The 16,115-nt window shown below is 38.0% G+C and overlaps 1 protein-coding gene across 1 annotated transcript in view; it reads right to left on the bottom strand.

Annotated features, from left to right (window-relative positions):
• Nucleotides 1–16,115, bottom strand: part of KCND2 (potassium voltage-gated channel subfamily D member 2) — a gene marked incomplete at both ends in the record, with an annotated part of 492,167 nt that overhangs the window by 146,601 nt on the left and 329,451 nt on the right. The gene's annotated exons all lie outside the window — the stretch shown is intronic.

The following is a 16,115-nucleotide window of genomic DNA, read 5'->3' as shown; positions in this document are numbered from 1 at the left end:
ATAACCTTGGGTATTGAAAGATTCCTTAATATTATACCAAAATCGTGATCACTAATGGAATAAAAACTTACATAAATTGGTGTTAATAAAATTTAACATTTCTGTTTTTAAAAAGATGCCGTTAAGAAAATGAGAAGTCAAGCAATAGCCTGGGAGAAAATATTTGCAGGAAAATTCACTATATAGAAATTCTATCCAGAATACACCAAGAACTTGCAATTCTCAAAATGAGAAATCATACAATTCTATTTTTAAAAGTGGGTAAACGTTCTGAACAATCATTTGGTTGAAGTGAGAAAAAAATGGAAAATGAAAATAAACCCTCCTCAAACTTGACAATACCAAGTGCTGACAAACAAGTAAACAACTAGAACACTCATCCATGGCTTGTAAGCATGCAAGATATCGAACCCCTTTCAAAAACAGTTTGTCAGCTTCTTAACCTAAAAATACCACTCTCAAATGACCCAGGAACCCCATATAAAGTACTACATAAACTATGCTCCTTTTCTGTATGAAATGAAAATTTAACAACATTGTACAAATATGGGGCTGCCATATAAATACACTGAACCTACTGAGCAGTAAGTTATTTCCATTATTCATTAGTAAAAGGAACTACTCTTCAGGGTTAGGGCTATTATTCCTACTAATGTGTTTGATTTCTCAATACAAAATAAATAATACTAAGCTTTAAGTCATGAAGGACAGACTAATCTTTTTTTCAATGGAATAACTTGATTTAGATATCTACTAAAGGAGAAAAACATAAACAAAGGCTTTTACTTGCAAAACTGAAGTGCCAATGGCTTGGGGTTGATGTATCCTATCTGGAGGAAAATTGCATGTTGTTGAGGGGAGTGGGAACATGCTAAATACTTTTGCAGAGGCAGTTTTTAGCATCTGCAAACAAATCTTCCACACCAAGCGCAGATGGTCCTCTGGATTCAGAGAGTCCTGTTAGAGATAGAGGCTGATGTGTCCTTACCCAAATCACAGCTTCTGGCAATTTAGCAAGGCTGTCTTCTAAAAGAACAAGGCAACTCATGTACCAAGACTGGCCAGGTACTGAATCTCATGAAATTTAAAAGTATTTACATTTTCCAAAGAGCCTTCTTCAAGCATGAAAATTTTAAAGAAAAAGAATGCTTACCTTAGGGGCTATTCCCCAGGATCTCTAGGACAGAAATTATTTAAGTTGTCTCACTTTCCCAAAAGATGGTTCCTGGATCTTTTTCTATCATGGTGTAGTGAGAAAATGCAGAGCTCTTTAAGCTCTGGATGTGATGCACCCCTCTAAAGGGTGTAAGACCCCAGTAAGGAATACACTGGAATTTGTGATGCAAAGTTTCATTAAGGGACACTAAACAACACATTCGTCTTTTCATACATAAGTAGCATTTTAATTGGCTGACTTTCCCTCCATGAATGTTTTTTCAGTTATTTTTATTCTTGAGTGTTAACTGATTAGAAACCTGATTGCACCTATGAAATCTCTTATTTCAACTCAATATGTCAAAAGTTAAACCCATTCCTCCTCCTCACAAATCTCTCTTGATTCCACATTTTCTGCTTTTGTTAAAGATATGCCATTCTTCTCTTCATTTGGGCCAGCGCCCTTGATCTTTGACCCCTCTCTGTCTCTAATCAGTATCCCCTGCTGACTCCCCTTCCCCCAATCAGGCATCAAGTGCTCTCATATCTCTCTCTCAAGTATCTATTGTGCAATTCCTTCCCAATTCTACTGCTGCCATGCTAGTCGAGGTCCTTAACATCTTTCACGCGAATTACTGCAGTAACCTAACTGATCTCTCTTATTCCAGTCTCTCCTTCACTTTTCAACCTGGGAAAAAATATAGAATAGTAATTAAGTATAAGAGTGCCAGAAATAGACTGCCTGAGTTTGAACTGCAGTCCTGGATAAGATACTTTGTGTCTCAAAAAAAAAAAAAGATACTTTGTGTTTCTAAGCCTCTGTTTTCTGAGTTTCCTGTGAGGTTGGCATACATTTGGTACAGTGCCTAGTGCATAGAATTGCTAGACACAGGTTAACCATGATCATTTATCTCCTCTTCAGATCGCAACACAAGGCAGTATAATCACATGTGCACTGTTTTTTCCTTCCATGTAAGGCCATGAAATTCTTTAGGGTAGATACCAGATCTGTTTGGGTTTTTTTTCTTTATTACGCAACAAACTGTATACAAACTAACACATAGTAAACATAGCGTAGATTTTACTTATCAGGCATAGGCTAATCCTGATTCAGATCTTAATAATATTTACCTGAAAAGAACATAAATTTGAAGTCAAACACACTGAGTTCAAAATCTGACTTGACATACAAACTGGGAAGACTTCTTAAAGATTCAGAACCTTTTTGTGCCTCCTTCCTTTACCAGGAAAACTTGCGTGACAATCTCTGCAACATAGCTTTTTGTCATTTTTACTAACACAAAATGTTATTTTCTCCCTTGATATGTGAATCCCTAATACAAATATGCATAGGGAATCTTCAGGTTTGGGAGCCAGTGCATTTCTGGTTTACTATTCTCTAAGCGTATATTGGCTGGGTTCATCATTTTCATACATGAATAACAATTTGGCAATAGTTTGGCTAATACTTAATTTGTTAAACAGTCCAAAAGTTAGCATAATTATAAAAGAATTCTTCAGGGAAGTTTGGATGGATATCTCCTGTCTTACATTCTTGAAAAATACAGCAAATCCAAGTAAATAAAAAGTAAATAAAAAATACAGCAAATCCAAGTAAATAAAACGGACAGTGTTTTACCTAACAAAAAGAGACTATTTGGAAAAATTCACTTAACAATGGGGAGGGTGAGAAATTTTACCTTCTGGTTTCACAAAGATTAGCAAAGGCAAATACAGAGCTATGTTAAAAAAAAATCATTCATTCTTTCACTCAGAAATTATTCTGTCTCTCAATCCTTCCACCTCTCTGCCTCCTTTCTTTTCTTTCTTCCAGATCATATGATTTGAGTGCCTTTTATGTGTTGCATGCTATAAACACAAACCTTTACCTTTGGGGAACTCATAGTGTAATTTTCAGGGAAACTCACTTGATCATTTTAAGTTATCTCTCCACCCCTATATAAGACTCGAACTCATGACCCCAAGATCAAGAGTCACATGCCCTATTGACTGAGATAGCCAGGCGCCCCTACACTTGATCATTTTAAAGTTCAGCTCTTTTTACACTGTGGCCTCTCAAAATGGGATTAAGAGGTATGTCTGATACTGCTTTTACTTAGCTATTTCTAAGACCGAATATATTCTTTGAGATATTGGCAGTGACAGGGCAATTTCTTTAAGAGGGATTCTTTAAGTGCTGATCTCCATTTTGGGTTTTAGTGGGAGCTGGAGAGGGACTCTTACACTTGGAATGCAGAAGACACAGGTAACACCTCTCCTAAGAGGTAGCCTGTGTACTTCTGACACACCAACCTCCAGACTGTTCCTGAATATTGAAGGAACTCTTTAACTGTTTCTGTATGTTTGGGCAAAGAAGTAGGTGTTCTAAGAAAAGAGCAGTGGTGTAAACTGTGATTTCTCGATGCTAATCTGTTTATTGGGGTTGTATAGCTGAGATCTACTCCCAGAATTTCACATTAGGTTGGTCAGTGATGAAATTCCCAGATCAATTTTTTTTTTTTAAAAAGATTTTATTTATTTGACAGAGAAAGAGCAACAGGTCACAAGCAGGGGGAGCTGCAGAGGGAAAGGGAGAAGCAGGCTCCGCGCTGAGCAGGGAACCTAATGTGGGGCTCGACCTGAGGTGAAGGCAGATGCTTAACCGACTGAGCCACCCAGGTGCCCTCCCCAGATCTATTTTTAAAGGGTTTAGCAGATGAGCCTGGTGTTCAATGAGGTTTGGGGCCCCCTTGGGAACATACCATCGTGTACTAGAACTGCTGAATGTAGGCAGCCAGTTCTGAGCCCACACACAAGAGTGGTCAAAGGATATTTTGAATAAAGGGGATGCACTGCTCTAAAGATAACATGAATGAGAGAATGTTCCGTTCTCTCTCCTTGAGGAATATTTGGGTTGAGGGGCTAGACTGCAGGCAAGGCTTGATTTCCTTCAATTGGGCGAGGGATCAGAGAACCAACATTTGGTTTCTACTGGCATCACATCTGTCCTTTAGGTGTGGCTAATAGTCTGGTACACCTTTGCTTATTTATGTCTGATCATTTGTACGTATTTCCACGTCACTCGATAACTCTATCCAACGCCATTCATAAGGCCCATGGTAGGAAGATCTCTTGCTGCCAAAGTTATTTCGATGACTTTTTCCTACCTGGCTGTTGGTGAGGATATTTGTGGCTAGAAAGTGGCTTTCTTATCACAATCAGCTGCTTGGTCTGGTTGTAATAACAGTGGGAAGTGACAGGGAGTTTGTATTTGTAGGGAGCCTGTAACATTTTCCTCCAATATATAGAAGGACAGTGCCTGTGGACCTCATAGGAGAGAGAAATTTGCTTAGCTCCTTGCTTGTGCATTTTAAGTTAATTCTGCTTGGAATTTCAATCAGGAGGGATTTTTTTTTTTTTTTTAAATCCCAAGTCAAGTATTCCTTAGGAACAATGAAGAGATAAATTAGTATGTGATTGGATCAGCTGTCATGTCCTACATCTTATTTGGGTTCCAATGCTTGCTCTGGGAAGGAATATTTGAGAGGCAGGAGCTTTTCTTTCATTTCATCTTAGTACTTAGCTAAACTGAAAAAGGTTTTCACGGGATCTTTTTGAAACAATTTTTTGTTTGTTCTTATATTGTCAAACTGTTTTTGCTGGTATTCGTGATGGCCAATTTCTGTGAACATTTGAACAAAAACTGTTTGCTTGTAATATTTGATATTTCTCAGTGCATAGTGGGAACAAACAACTCCACTGTCCCAGAAAATATGAGTATCAAGAGTGTTTATCGGGATCATGTTATAATCCCACCAGACATTTCCTTCTCCTTTTAAAATTCATAAATACCTCCAGAGCGTGTATTGATAGGAAATGGATTCTCGTGAAGAAATTCTGAGGAGCACTTCAAGGACTCCGATGACTGCATCTTAATTTTCTTCAGATCAAACTGAACTTATTTCCATTAGACCTAGACACACGAATATTTTCTCATCTTTACAATTTGTATAATTGTGTCCAACTAGATTTAGTGTGTAATAAAGGGACCGTGAAGAAGGGCTGTGGCATGCATACCAACACGTCTTTGTGATTTTATAAGGAACTCTGTCGAGTTTGCCTGCAATTGTGTATGCAATTACAATTGTAATAAACCATTCTATTCCATTTGCTTCTGTGTGCAAGAAGGGAACCCTGGCTGTGTTGCTGCAGGACTGTGTGTTGTCAGAGTTGTAGACGGCTGGCTATGTGCTTGGTGACTGAACACACCTAACAGCACAGTCACACCTGCAGACGCTTCATTAAAGTTCCTCCAGGCACCCACCGCCGTTCAACTAAAATTGGGTGACAAGGATCCTCTCTGACCAGCAATTGTTAAACTAAAACTTTTTTTCCTTACATTTTGATCCGTGCCTAGAATCTCATTAATTGTTGTTTACAAAATCACCAGTTGCTACTATATGGATCCATTTACACATTTATATTTTCGCTTAATGGAATGGGCTTTCATTTCGTAATGCCTATTAACTTTAAGGACAAAGCGAAGAAATTGTATGTTAATAACAATGGCTACGATTTATTGAACTTCACACATGTGGCAAATACGGCACTAAGGGTTTTTGTGGTATGATCTCATTTATTCCTCTCAACAACCTGTGAGAAGACTGATGGATGGGCAGGCTCCAAAACTTGCCCAAGATCATAGAACAAATAGGTGGTGAAGGCGGATTAAATAATAGGCTAAATAAATTTATGACTTGACAGTGTTTTAAGCACAGGTTCGAAGTACAAGACTGAGCACGGTTCTCACTCTTTATTAAACAGAGGGATTGGGGAAATCGACTTTTTCAAATTATAGGTTGTGTCAATACTTTGTATTTCTATATTTTTTATCTGTATTATTTTTATTTTTATCTGTATTATTTATCCTAGCACTATATTATGAGGTGTACAGGTATTGTGGTATTGTCCTCTACTCATCGAGAGGATAAACTTTTTTTTTTTTAAGATTTTATTTATTTATTTGACAGACAGAGATCACAAGTAGGCAGAGAGGCAGGCAGAGAAAGAGGAGGAAGCAGGCTCCCCGCCGAGCAGAGAACCAGAAATGGGGCTCAATCCCAGGACCCTGGGATCATGACCTGAGCCGAAGGCAGAGGCTTTAACCCACTGAGCCACCCAGGCGCCCCAAGAGGATAAACTTCTGCCCAAAACTGCAGATCTGGGGCTAGAATCAACTTACTAATTCCGTTAGTGGGGCACTCTCCATTGAACCATCCTGTCTCCCTCATGGGGCCAATCCATTCTTTTGCTTATTGTGATATTCAGTGGGCAATAATTCAGAATAAAGCAAGCTACAAAAGAGCACACTTTAATATTGCTACATTTTAACCCCAAATTTTCAAATACCTCATAAGTATTTACCAAATTTGCAAAGAAATTTTTTTTGTAGTCACAGCTAGATGGGAAAAAGTTGAGATGGAACTTTACCAAAAGGCAAGGAACATGAGTGGTGGTGAACACTGGGGAAATGTCTATTCAGGTTTAACTTTTTCAAAGGAAATATGTGAGAAATCCAGATGAAGCAATACCTTCGTAGGAAAATCATCAATCCATAAATTTGCCACATATGTGAATCACAGAGGAATTGTGGTATAGATATTTTAGTGGTCCAAGGAAAATTTTTTTATCTGTTTATAAGGTAAACACAACTTTTCAGAACTTTTCATAAAACTAAGGTATAAATAAAATTTAACTTATCAAGTCCTCACAATAAGACTTTTGTAAAAGATATTGTAAAGGTAGTTCTAGACAATGACCTTTGTGAGAAATCAGATGGCAATGACATACTGCCAAAATTTTATTCAGTTGTAAGTTCTACGAAAGGCAAGACTGCTATGGTTCACTTAAACAGTTTCATGAAGGCCTGAGTTGATCCAAGGGTAATATTAGAATATTCAGAAAATCTCACCAAAAAATGTGGGTGTGGAGGTGCCTGGGAGGCTGAGTCCATTGAGTGCCTGACTCTTGATTTTATCTCAGGTCATGATCTCAGGGTTGTGAGATCGAGCCCCATGTGGGGCTCTGCAGTAGGCATCGAACCTGCTTAAGATTCTCTCTCTCTCCCTCTCCCTCTGCCCCTCCTGCCCCCTAAAACAAATGTGACTGTGGAGCCACCTACCCTATTGAGAATCAGATGACAGCCGTGATTGGAACTTCTCACTCCGAAAACATGGACACAAAATTACAGTTGCAATATGTTTAATGAAAAAATTTTATGTAGAACTGAAGATCTAGTGGCATTCTTTATTCCCAGAGGCCCATTCCTCACATCTTGAATCTCTCCAATAATTAAATGGATAATTTTAATGTCCTGTTAATGTTTACCACAACCAAGCTTTGGGTAAAAATTAATAAGGGTTTGAAGGCTGAAATCTCTGACAAAAATTTGTAATTTTCGATGACTGATCAAAAGGAGACAGAATCCACTGTGAAAAGGATGGATTTAAGAGTTGTTATGAGGGTGCCTGGGTAGCTCAGTTAAGTGTCTGCTTTCTGCTCAGGTCATGATCCCAGAGTCCTGGGATGGAGCCCTGTGCCTGGCTCCCTGCTCAGCAGGGAGCCTGATTCTCCCTCTCCCTCTGCTTGTGCTCCCTCTCTCCCAAATGAGTAAAATCTTTAAAAAAAAAAAAAAAAAAAGAGCCTTTATGAAAATAAAGGAACAAAACCAACATATGAACTTTCGAGGCCTCTGTCAGACAAGAAGCGCTTAAGATGGAAGTGATAAGAATAGTAAGAATACCATTTTCAAACACTTAGATGTCCCCAACTCAGGTTTCCACTCAACTCCATAATGTTAGTACTATAGTATATTCACGTTACACAGGAATAAAATGAGGAACAGTGACGGCAAGTAACTTGCATACGGTGTGACTCCAGATATGATACCTGAATTAACAAAATTCATTTGGAAGGATTTCAGTTCTACACTTAAAAAAAAATGCAGCATTAACTTTTCCTAGAGAATCAATTATTTTAAAACAAATTGAACGCATAAGAGGCAAACTTTTGTATGAAAATGGATGTCAAAATAAAAAAGTAACAATCATAAAATGTATTTTACTGCCTGCTGCCTTGTCCTACTATTCAAGGATTTTAGGCTCAGTGAGCTGGAAAGCACTTCAATAGTGACTCTGTCTGTCCCCTTGCAAATGCTTTGACTTGTAGTAAATGATTGCCAAATGGTCCTGGTCCTACGGCTTTAAAAAATCTACAGCCTTACCTCGCAAAATTGTCTACCAAATTTTTCAATATATTTATGTGCATTATATATTAAATGTATATTTTGGTGATTTGGTAATTAAAATTTAAAGTCTAAATTTCTATTTGTTCCTGCATTATGAATATTCATTATTCATGTCAGATATTTATTTCATGCCATGAGTTTATCTTATCCCAGATGTACTTATTATTCTAGTATGTACTGATAATTCTATTATCCATTATTTATGTTAACTTAAATTCTAATCTCAGAAAGAAGATTCTCCAAGTACTGTAATGACTGAGTTCAGCTTTGTTAAAATAAGCATTGTCTGCACATGCGAGCTAGTTCCTAATGTTAGGGTTAAATAATATTTGTCAGTTTTGGCCTGTGTCCTCAGAAGAATGGTTCTGGGCCAGCTTGTGGGAGGTGTTTTCTGATGAATGTTTTATTGCCTTGCTTTACGAGAGCACACATTTTGTTTTGCTTTAAGACAACACACATTTTAATTTTGGGTTTTCAAACTTAGCACCACAGAAACCCTAAGACATTCCTCTATGAAGCATTCTTGAATAAAATCCTGCCAGACGGGCAGGTGGATAATCATGTCCCGAACTTACAGAAATTAAATAAGGAAAATGTTAAAACATACATTAGGCAATGGTACAAAATTAATTCAGCCCTCTTCCTGTTCCTGTCTAGTTTGCCATTCCTTCCTCCACCCCTTTATAAAGTTTTCATTGTAATTGGTGAGTGAATGTAGTTTTCTTTACACGCTTGTGCTCCTGCAGCCCATGTTGTCAGGAGGAGTGGGAGTGAATGCAGCTGTGAAACAGAATCCGGTTCCATCTTCCCCCATAAATAGGGGTGAAGGGGGTTCTGCTTTCTGTAAGCAGTTTCCCGTTGGATTCAGTTTTAAGATAATGGGCCCGAACTAAGTTTTGATCCTGGCTTCTAGTCTGAGGGACCCACTGAGGAGAAAGACACTCATCATTGTTCCCACAAGGGCCCTGGATACAAATCCTGGGACATCCAAGAACTGAACTAGAATCTGAGGGCCTTTGCTCCTAGACGTAGAATCCGGTCTCTTGCCACACTGGGCTTCATCTGGACCACTCTGGTTTTAACATACTTGATACAGGTCAGAAATCATATATATGCATATATAGCTATAGCTATAGATATAGATATATATATGAGAGAGAGAGAGAGAGAGAGGAGAGCAACATTCCCAACGAATCCCATTTGTGTCCCCTCCTGGTCATTCCCATCCTTCCAAGGAAAACCACTTCCAATCTCAAATATTCAAACCTGGAGTTTTTAAAAAAAGTTTCTAATATTTATAAATCTAGAAATCTGCAATTCTGCCATCTTTTGAGAAATCAGGTACAGCAATCCTAGGCCCGTGTTCTCTGGAGGCCACGGCAACTGAAGTGGGAGCAGCTGACCCTTGGCAGTGCCTGCCCTCTCCTGGCCCACCTGGTTCACATCCTTATTTTGCCACCTGCCTGGCCTGTGGCTGTAATAGACTGCAGCATTTGCCTTTTTCTATCTATTGGTCCCAATTTCAATGTCTTTGGAGTTTTGACCACTCTGAGCCTTTTGTGCAATAAAGTGGTATTGGACATATAAATAAGTAAATCAAAGAGGAGGAAAACGACACACACACACACACACACACACACACACACACACACACGCATTTGCATAGTCACTGCCCTCTTTTGTTATTTCTTGCTGCAATAAAAATCAACTCTCACTCTATGTGCCCTTCAAAGGGACACAGTTCATTCATAACATTTTAATTCTGGTATTTAGGAACAAAATGTGAGTTAGAATGAGACAGGCTCTTTTAAATTGCCTTCCGGTCACCTGTTAGAATATAATGAAATAATACGAAAAGCACTTAAAGTCAGAAATGCCACTAATTCCCCCAATTTACTTGGGTAAAAGTCTCATTAATTTTAATGTGAATTTTTATTACATGAGGACTATGGAATCATGTACATTGCAACTGTATAAACACTCGGCTGAGGAGAGGGCAGCATTGTTAAAATAAGAATAGATTGTTATTTACCGGGCAAAGAGGTTGTCCTTTCTGACTGACATTTTTGTACTCATGAATGGATATGAATACACCACATATTATAAAAGTATATGCCAACTTCTGAACACAGGTCTCAGACATTAGGATCTATCTTAAAATCCATAGGAGGTGTCTATAGATTAGCATGTGTGAATACTACGAAATTACTTTTTCTCTTATTTGAAACCCCCAAATTAAAGTGATAAGAATAAATGGGAGCTGTAGTACAGACCATGTGCATTATTCTAAAGGCAAGGTAATGTTTCATGAAAATGGGACATTGTGAAGATAGAAGCTTTTATAAAACTGAAAGTGCTTGTTTTTCATCATTATACAGAGAGAACAGAGTGACTGATGTTACAAAAGAAATGTTGAATGAGAAAGGTTATCTCATCTCTGATTCACTTAATTTTCTTTCTTTCTTTCCTTTTTTTTTTTTTTTTTTGGTCCAAAAGATATGTTAGGAAATCTAGTCACCTGGAAAAAAAAAAAAAAATCCTGTAAATCATTAAGATATGCATTCCCTTGTCACTTATAACCATATGAATAAACTATTCTTACTGATCATGAAACAGATCAAGAAGAATAGTCTATAGCTGTCTTCAGGCTAAAATTTTGAAAAATTATGACACCTTTGAAAAAAATTAGTATTCTTGGTGTCTACTTGGCTAGGTTAGAAATGGAATCTGGGAAAGATTTCTATTTCCGGTTTTCCCCTTCTGAACCTCTGACTCAATATATTTCTCAGCTAGATTTGGTATGTTTTAAAGAAATGTATGTGGTCTGAATTAGGGGTCTTGGAGACTTTAAGAAAAAATACCATACTCATCACTAGTCTTTTAGAAAATGTTTGACTAAAATTGCAAAAATAGATACCAGCTTCCTGTCTGCCTTTGTAGAAAATGTTTATAGCAGTCAGGCATCAAACATGTTTAATTTCTAGAGCTAAGATAGTGGATGTGTTAAATATAGATATGTTCAGAGAGTGTCCCCTTATCTTAAAAAACTATTAATAATCCATGTTTCTATTTCAAGAAGTTTAAAGTTAATTTACTAATGTGGCATAGCATTGGATCTACTCCAAAATCAAAGAAATCATCTATATTTAGTTACTCTGGGGGATTTTTAGGAAGTTGCACTTGATTCTTTAATGAGAACAAAGTGTTATTTCACCATGATAAAGATCTTGAAGAAACTCGAAAAGTAAGGGTAGTCCTAGTCTAAATGAAACCATTCAAGCAGGGCTATGAATGTGCCTTTGGCAGAGATTTATAACATCTACTTAAAATGCTATCCTGGTAGGAAATGAGAAGAAAAAGAAGAAGAAAAAAATCCTCTGAAAGTCAGGAAACCATTGAGAAAGCACTGAAAATCTTAACAATAAAATACTGCAAATCACTAATAATTTATTTCTAGCTATTTGACAGTCGGGCTACAGAATGCACAACAATTGTATAGACTTTTATAGTGTAAAGGGAGAATTGCTTAGAAGTAACAGAATAACTTTTATGCCTGACAATTTCTAATATAGGTTCACTTTATAGTAATTTTGATAATAACACTGTATCTTACAAGTTTAATTATGGATAAAGATTCTGATGAATGCTAAGTGTAACTAAAAATCTCTTTTGTCCTTTGACAAGAACAGAGACAAAAAATAATGGGGAGAATTTCAGTATTTGAATAGACAAAATGAGACTCGAAAAGCCTTCAGTAAAAAATAAATGAAGGACCAGGTCATTAGTTTAACTTCAGAATACATAGGCGTGACTTTCTTTTTTTAAAAAAATTTTATGTGAATATAGTTGATACACAATTATCATGTTAGTTTTAGGTATACAGCATAGGGATTCCATATCTCAGTACATTAAGCTATGCTCACCAGTGTAGTTATCTACATAGGCATGATTTTCCCAGGAAATAGGTACGGTGTCTTTATTTTGCAATTACCTGGCTTTTATGCATGGGCACACACACATTTGTATGTGTTCATAGCCATCATATGTCTTATATTGTATGATATCTAAAATACTTAGGAACCTGGTCATATAACACTTATAATAGAAAAAAAAAAACTCATATAGAGATTAAAAAGCATAGTCCTGGTATTTTTCTTAAGGATTATGAGAGTGAATTCAGAATTTATAGGTCAGCTGGACTGAACCATATGACTATTAAAAGATCAACCTTAAAATGCTACCAATTCAACCCAGAGAAACCTGAGGAATTTTCTCATTAATGAGGATTAAATGAATAGTCAGTGATGGCTCAAAGATACCAGGAAAGATGATCGAATTTACCAGAGATGAATGTACTAGAGCTTAAGACACATTACCATTGCTTCCAAATGTCAGTTTTGGTATAAAGGTCCAAAGACAGTTTCAAAACGCTCAGCACAGAGTTGTATCGCTGACCACATTTTGTCTATAGTCCCCTGATGTCCTGCCCCACTTCCTGGAATTCATTCTTTACCTACTTAGGAGGACGGCACCTGCCCTCTATTTGTTTCCTACCTTTCTCTCTCCCCTGGGTCCCTGGTGTGGGATCTCTTCGTTCCTTAATATACAAACACATCCTCCTCCAGTCTACCTGAATTTCAGGCCTTGGATTCCTCTACAAAGTCCTGGGACAGCATATTTCTCTGCATTCTCTCCTCTGTTTATTCTGTCAGCCCAAGGCATGCCTACCAAGTGAGCAAACTCACAGACCACCCCCATTCCCATGTTTTAAGAATTTCAAATTGGACCCCATTAACCCCCGGGTCAACTGCGATGTCTTTCCTTACTTTTGGACCTATTGGCTCCCTTTTCTCTGCCTGTGCTCTTCCATGCGTGTTTCCCTGTAAGTCCAAGGGACAGATTTCCTCACTGAGGTGAATTTCATACTACTGTCCTATTTCCCAGCATGTTTTCTGTTTTGCATCCCTCCACTTCATGTGCACAAAAAGCAAGCATAAGCACTGTCAGTATGATACTTGGCCATTCCCAAGAAGGAGAGGAACTATGTATGTATCAGGAGCTTGGAGGGTACATTTATAGTTTGACAAAGCCCTGCCTAGCCCAAATCTTCTCACTTGCTGCCATCTTAAAAGATGTTATGCTCATCCAGGTGGAAAAAGTCGCTGTTCTAGTTCATATAAATATCTCTCTCTCTCTCTCTATCTATATAAAATCTCGGAGCGCTCGGGTGGCTCGGTCGGTTAAGCATGTGCCTTCAGCTCAGGTCATGATCTCGGGGGTCCTGGGATTGAGCTCTGCATCATCAGTCTCTCTGCTTCTCCTTCTCCCTCTGCCTCCCTCCCCCAGCTCATGCTCTGTCTCTCAAATAAATAAAAACTTAAAAAAAAAAAACACCCATCTTCTTATAATTCCCTTCATTTCCTACAATTGAATTATTTTTCACTCCAATGCTGATATGAGAATAAATAAGGTATTCTTTTTCAACAAGCCCAATACAAGTGTAAATTTTCAGCTATTTTGCTTGTTTTAGCTAATATTTCAGCTTTTACCCAAAGTGTGCGTGTGTACATGCATGCGCGCGTATACACGAACGGTCTGTAGATGGTCACATGTGGAGAATCGCAAGAAAGTAGGTCCATGTGCTTAAGATTCCCAGCAGGACCCAGGACTGCTGAGGTCACCTGATGTCTCTGTGAGAGTTTAGGGAAAATCGGGGGTTCTGTCTTTCCAACACGAGGATGTTTTGCAGGCAACTGCAGCCTAAACGGGTCCCTTTATATTGCTCCCAGTGTACTTGTTTCAAATACTAACATGTTCAATTTTTTTCACTGATAGTTTAGAATGGCACTGAACATAAAATCCATCTTAGCTGAGCGAATGCTTTTCTTCTTACTGTTAAGAGAGTCGGTTTGGAAAATTACAACATGAGTCATCTAAGAAATAACAGCAGGGATACCAGCAAGGAAACTTTAAAATGTGCTGAAAGAGCCACCAAAATGCAAGACTAAAAATGATCAGTAAAAGCCACGACCGAACACAATCAATAAATGACCCGGGTCCAGGGACAGTTTTGGGAAATAGATCTGCATGGAATGCTAAACCCGGTGATACGCGAGGGCAGCATATGTGCTATGAGGTAATTCAAAATGTAACTTATGCTCCCAAAGAGGATAGAAAGCTTATTTATATTATTAAAGCATGCACTCCATATGTCTCTGTCGATTGTGCATTCCAGATATTTACCTCAGTTTCACGAGAATTTCTCAAGGGAATAAAAATTGATATGATTAACGCCCTCTGAAATTCCACTGGGTTTATTAGCTACTTCCTTTTCTTTTCTGAGACAGTGTTAGATATAGCGACCTCCCTGATGTCCTGTGGTGGGTGCCTTCCCAGCTGAATTCTTCAGACATTAGCCTAGATGGTTACATTTTTGCATGGTTCTTTTTTTTTTTTTTTCCCTTTTCCCTTCAAAGCTTAATGTCTTCTATATTTTCTTATCTTTAAAAAAGTATTTTTTTACGTGAATTTATGTCACTGTACACACACACTGTATATAGTGATCACAGCCTGAACTCTGTTCCCAGTATTTCAGAATGTGACTATTTGGAGATAGGGTCTTTAAAGAGGTAATTCAGTTAAACTGAGGTAATTAGGGTGGGTCTTAATCCAAGACTATTGTTCTTATAAGAAGAAGAAATCTGGCCCCAGTGAAGTACAGAAGGAAGACCCTTTGAAAACACAGGAAGAAGACAGTCATTTACAAACCAAGGACAGGGACCTCAGAAAAAAACCAATGCTACCAACACTTGATCTTGGACTTCTAGCCTCCAGAATTGTCAGAAAATAAATTTCTGGTGTTTAAGTCATTCAGTCTGCAGTACTTTGCTATGGCAACAACTAGCAAGGTGATACAATGTATCACACACACACACACACACACACACACACACACACACACCTCTGCCTGTGTCTGTGTGTACTGGCTCCAAATCAACAATGTATAGCTCAGTTTCAAAAGTTAAATAACATTATATCAATAATGTAAAACTCATAAGAAAAAGTCATATTTTGGATTGCATATTTGGGAAATCAGTGAACACGGTCATCAAGAAGAAGAGAAAATGGTGATGAACATGGAGTGGGTCCTGAAGTGTGGAATGTATGCATCTGAGTAGGGGTTTGAAGTAATGCAGGAAAGGGTGCACCGTATTCCTTCACCCATGCTCCTAACAGTGATGGAGTTCTTATCGATCATCATAATGATTACAAGTATCTATTCAATCGTGACTATGAGTAAGTCACTCCACTAGGTCTCTAGGTTATACTGAAAATATATAATATACTTTCTGCCTTGCAGGAGCACACAGTGAAGCTGGGAGGAAGACATGAACATGCCAACCACACAAAGCTACAGAGAGAACTCCAGTGATGGAAACGAGGTAAGAGAGAAACTAGAGGTAAAAACGAAGAAAACGATAGGAAGCCATTTGAAAGTTTCCTGGGTGACATAACAGCTGAAAGTGAGCCTGGAAAGGAAGGAAAGGAAATGAATAATATAAAGAATAAAACACCCGCTGGGCCAGGACTGAGGCCAATGATAAGACAAAAGTTGACCAAAAGATGAAGAGAGGTTTTCAGAGAAAAATTATTT

The sequence above is a fragment of the Martes martes genome (assembly GCF_963455335.1).
Source record: "Martes martes genome assembly, chromosome: 11".
Classification (NCBI taxonomy): Eukaryota; Metazoa; Chordata; class Mammalia; order Carnivora; family Mustelidae; genus Martes; species Martes martes.
Note: the sequence above shows the minus strand (reverse complement) of the source record. Positions and strands in the feature narration are given on the sequence as shown.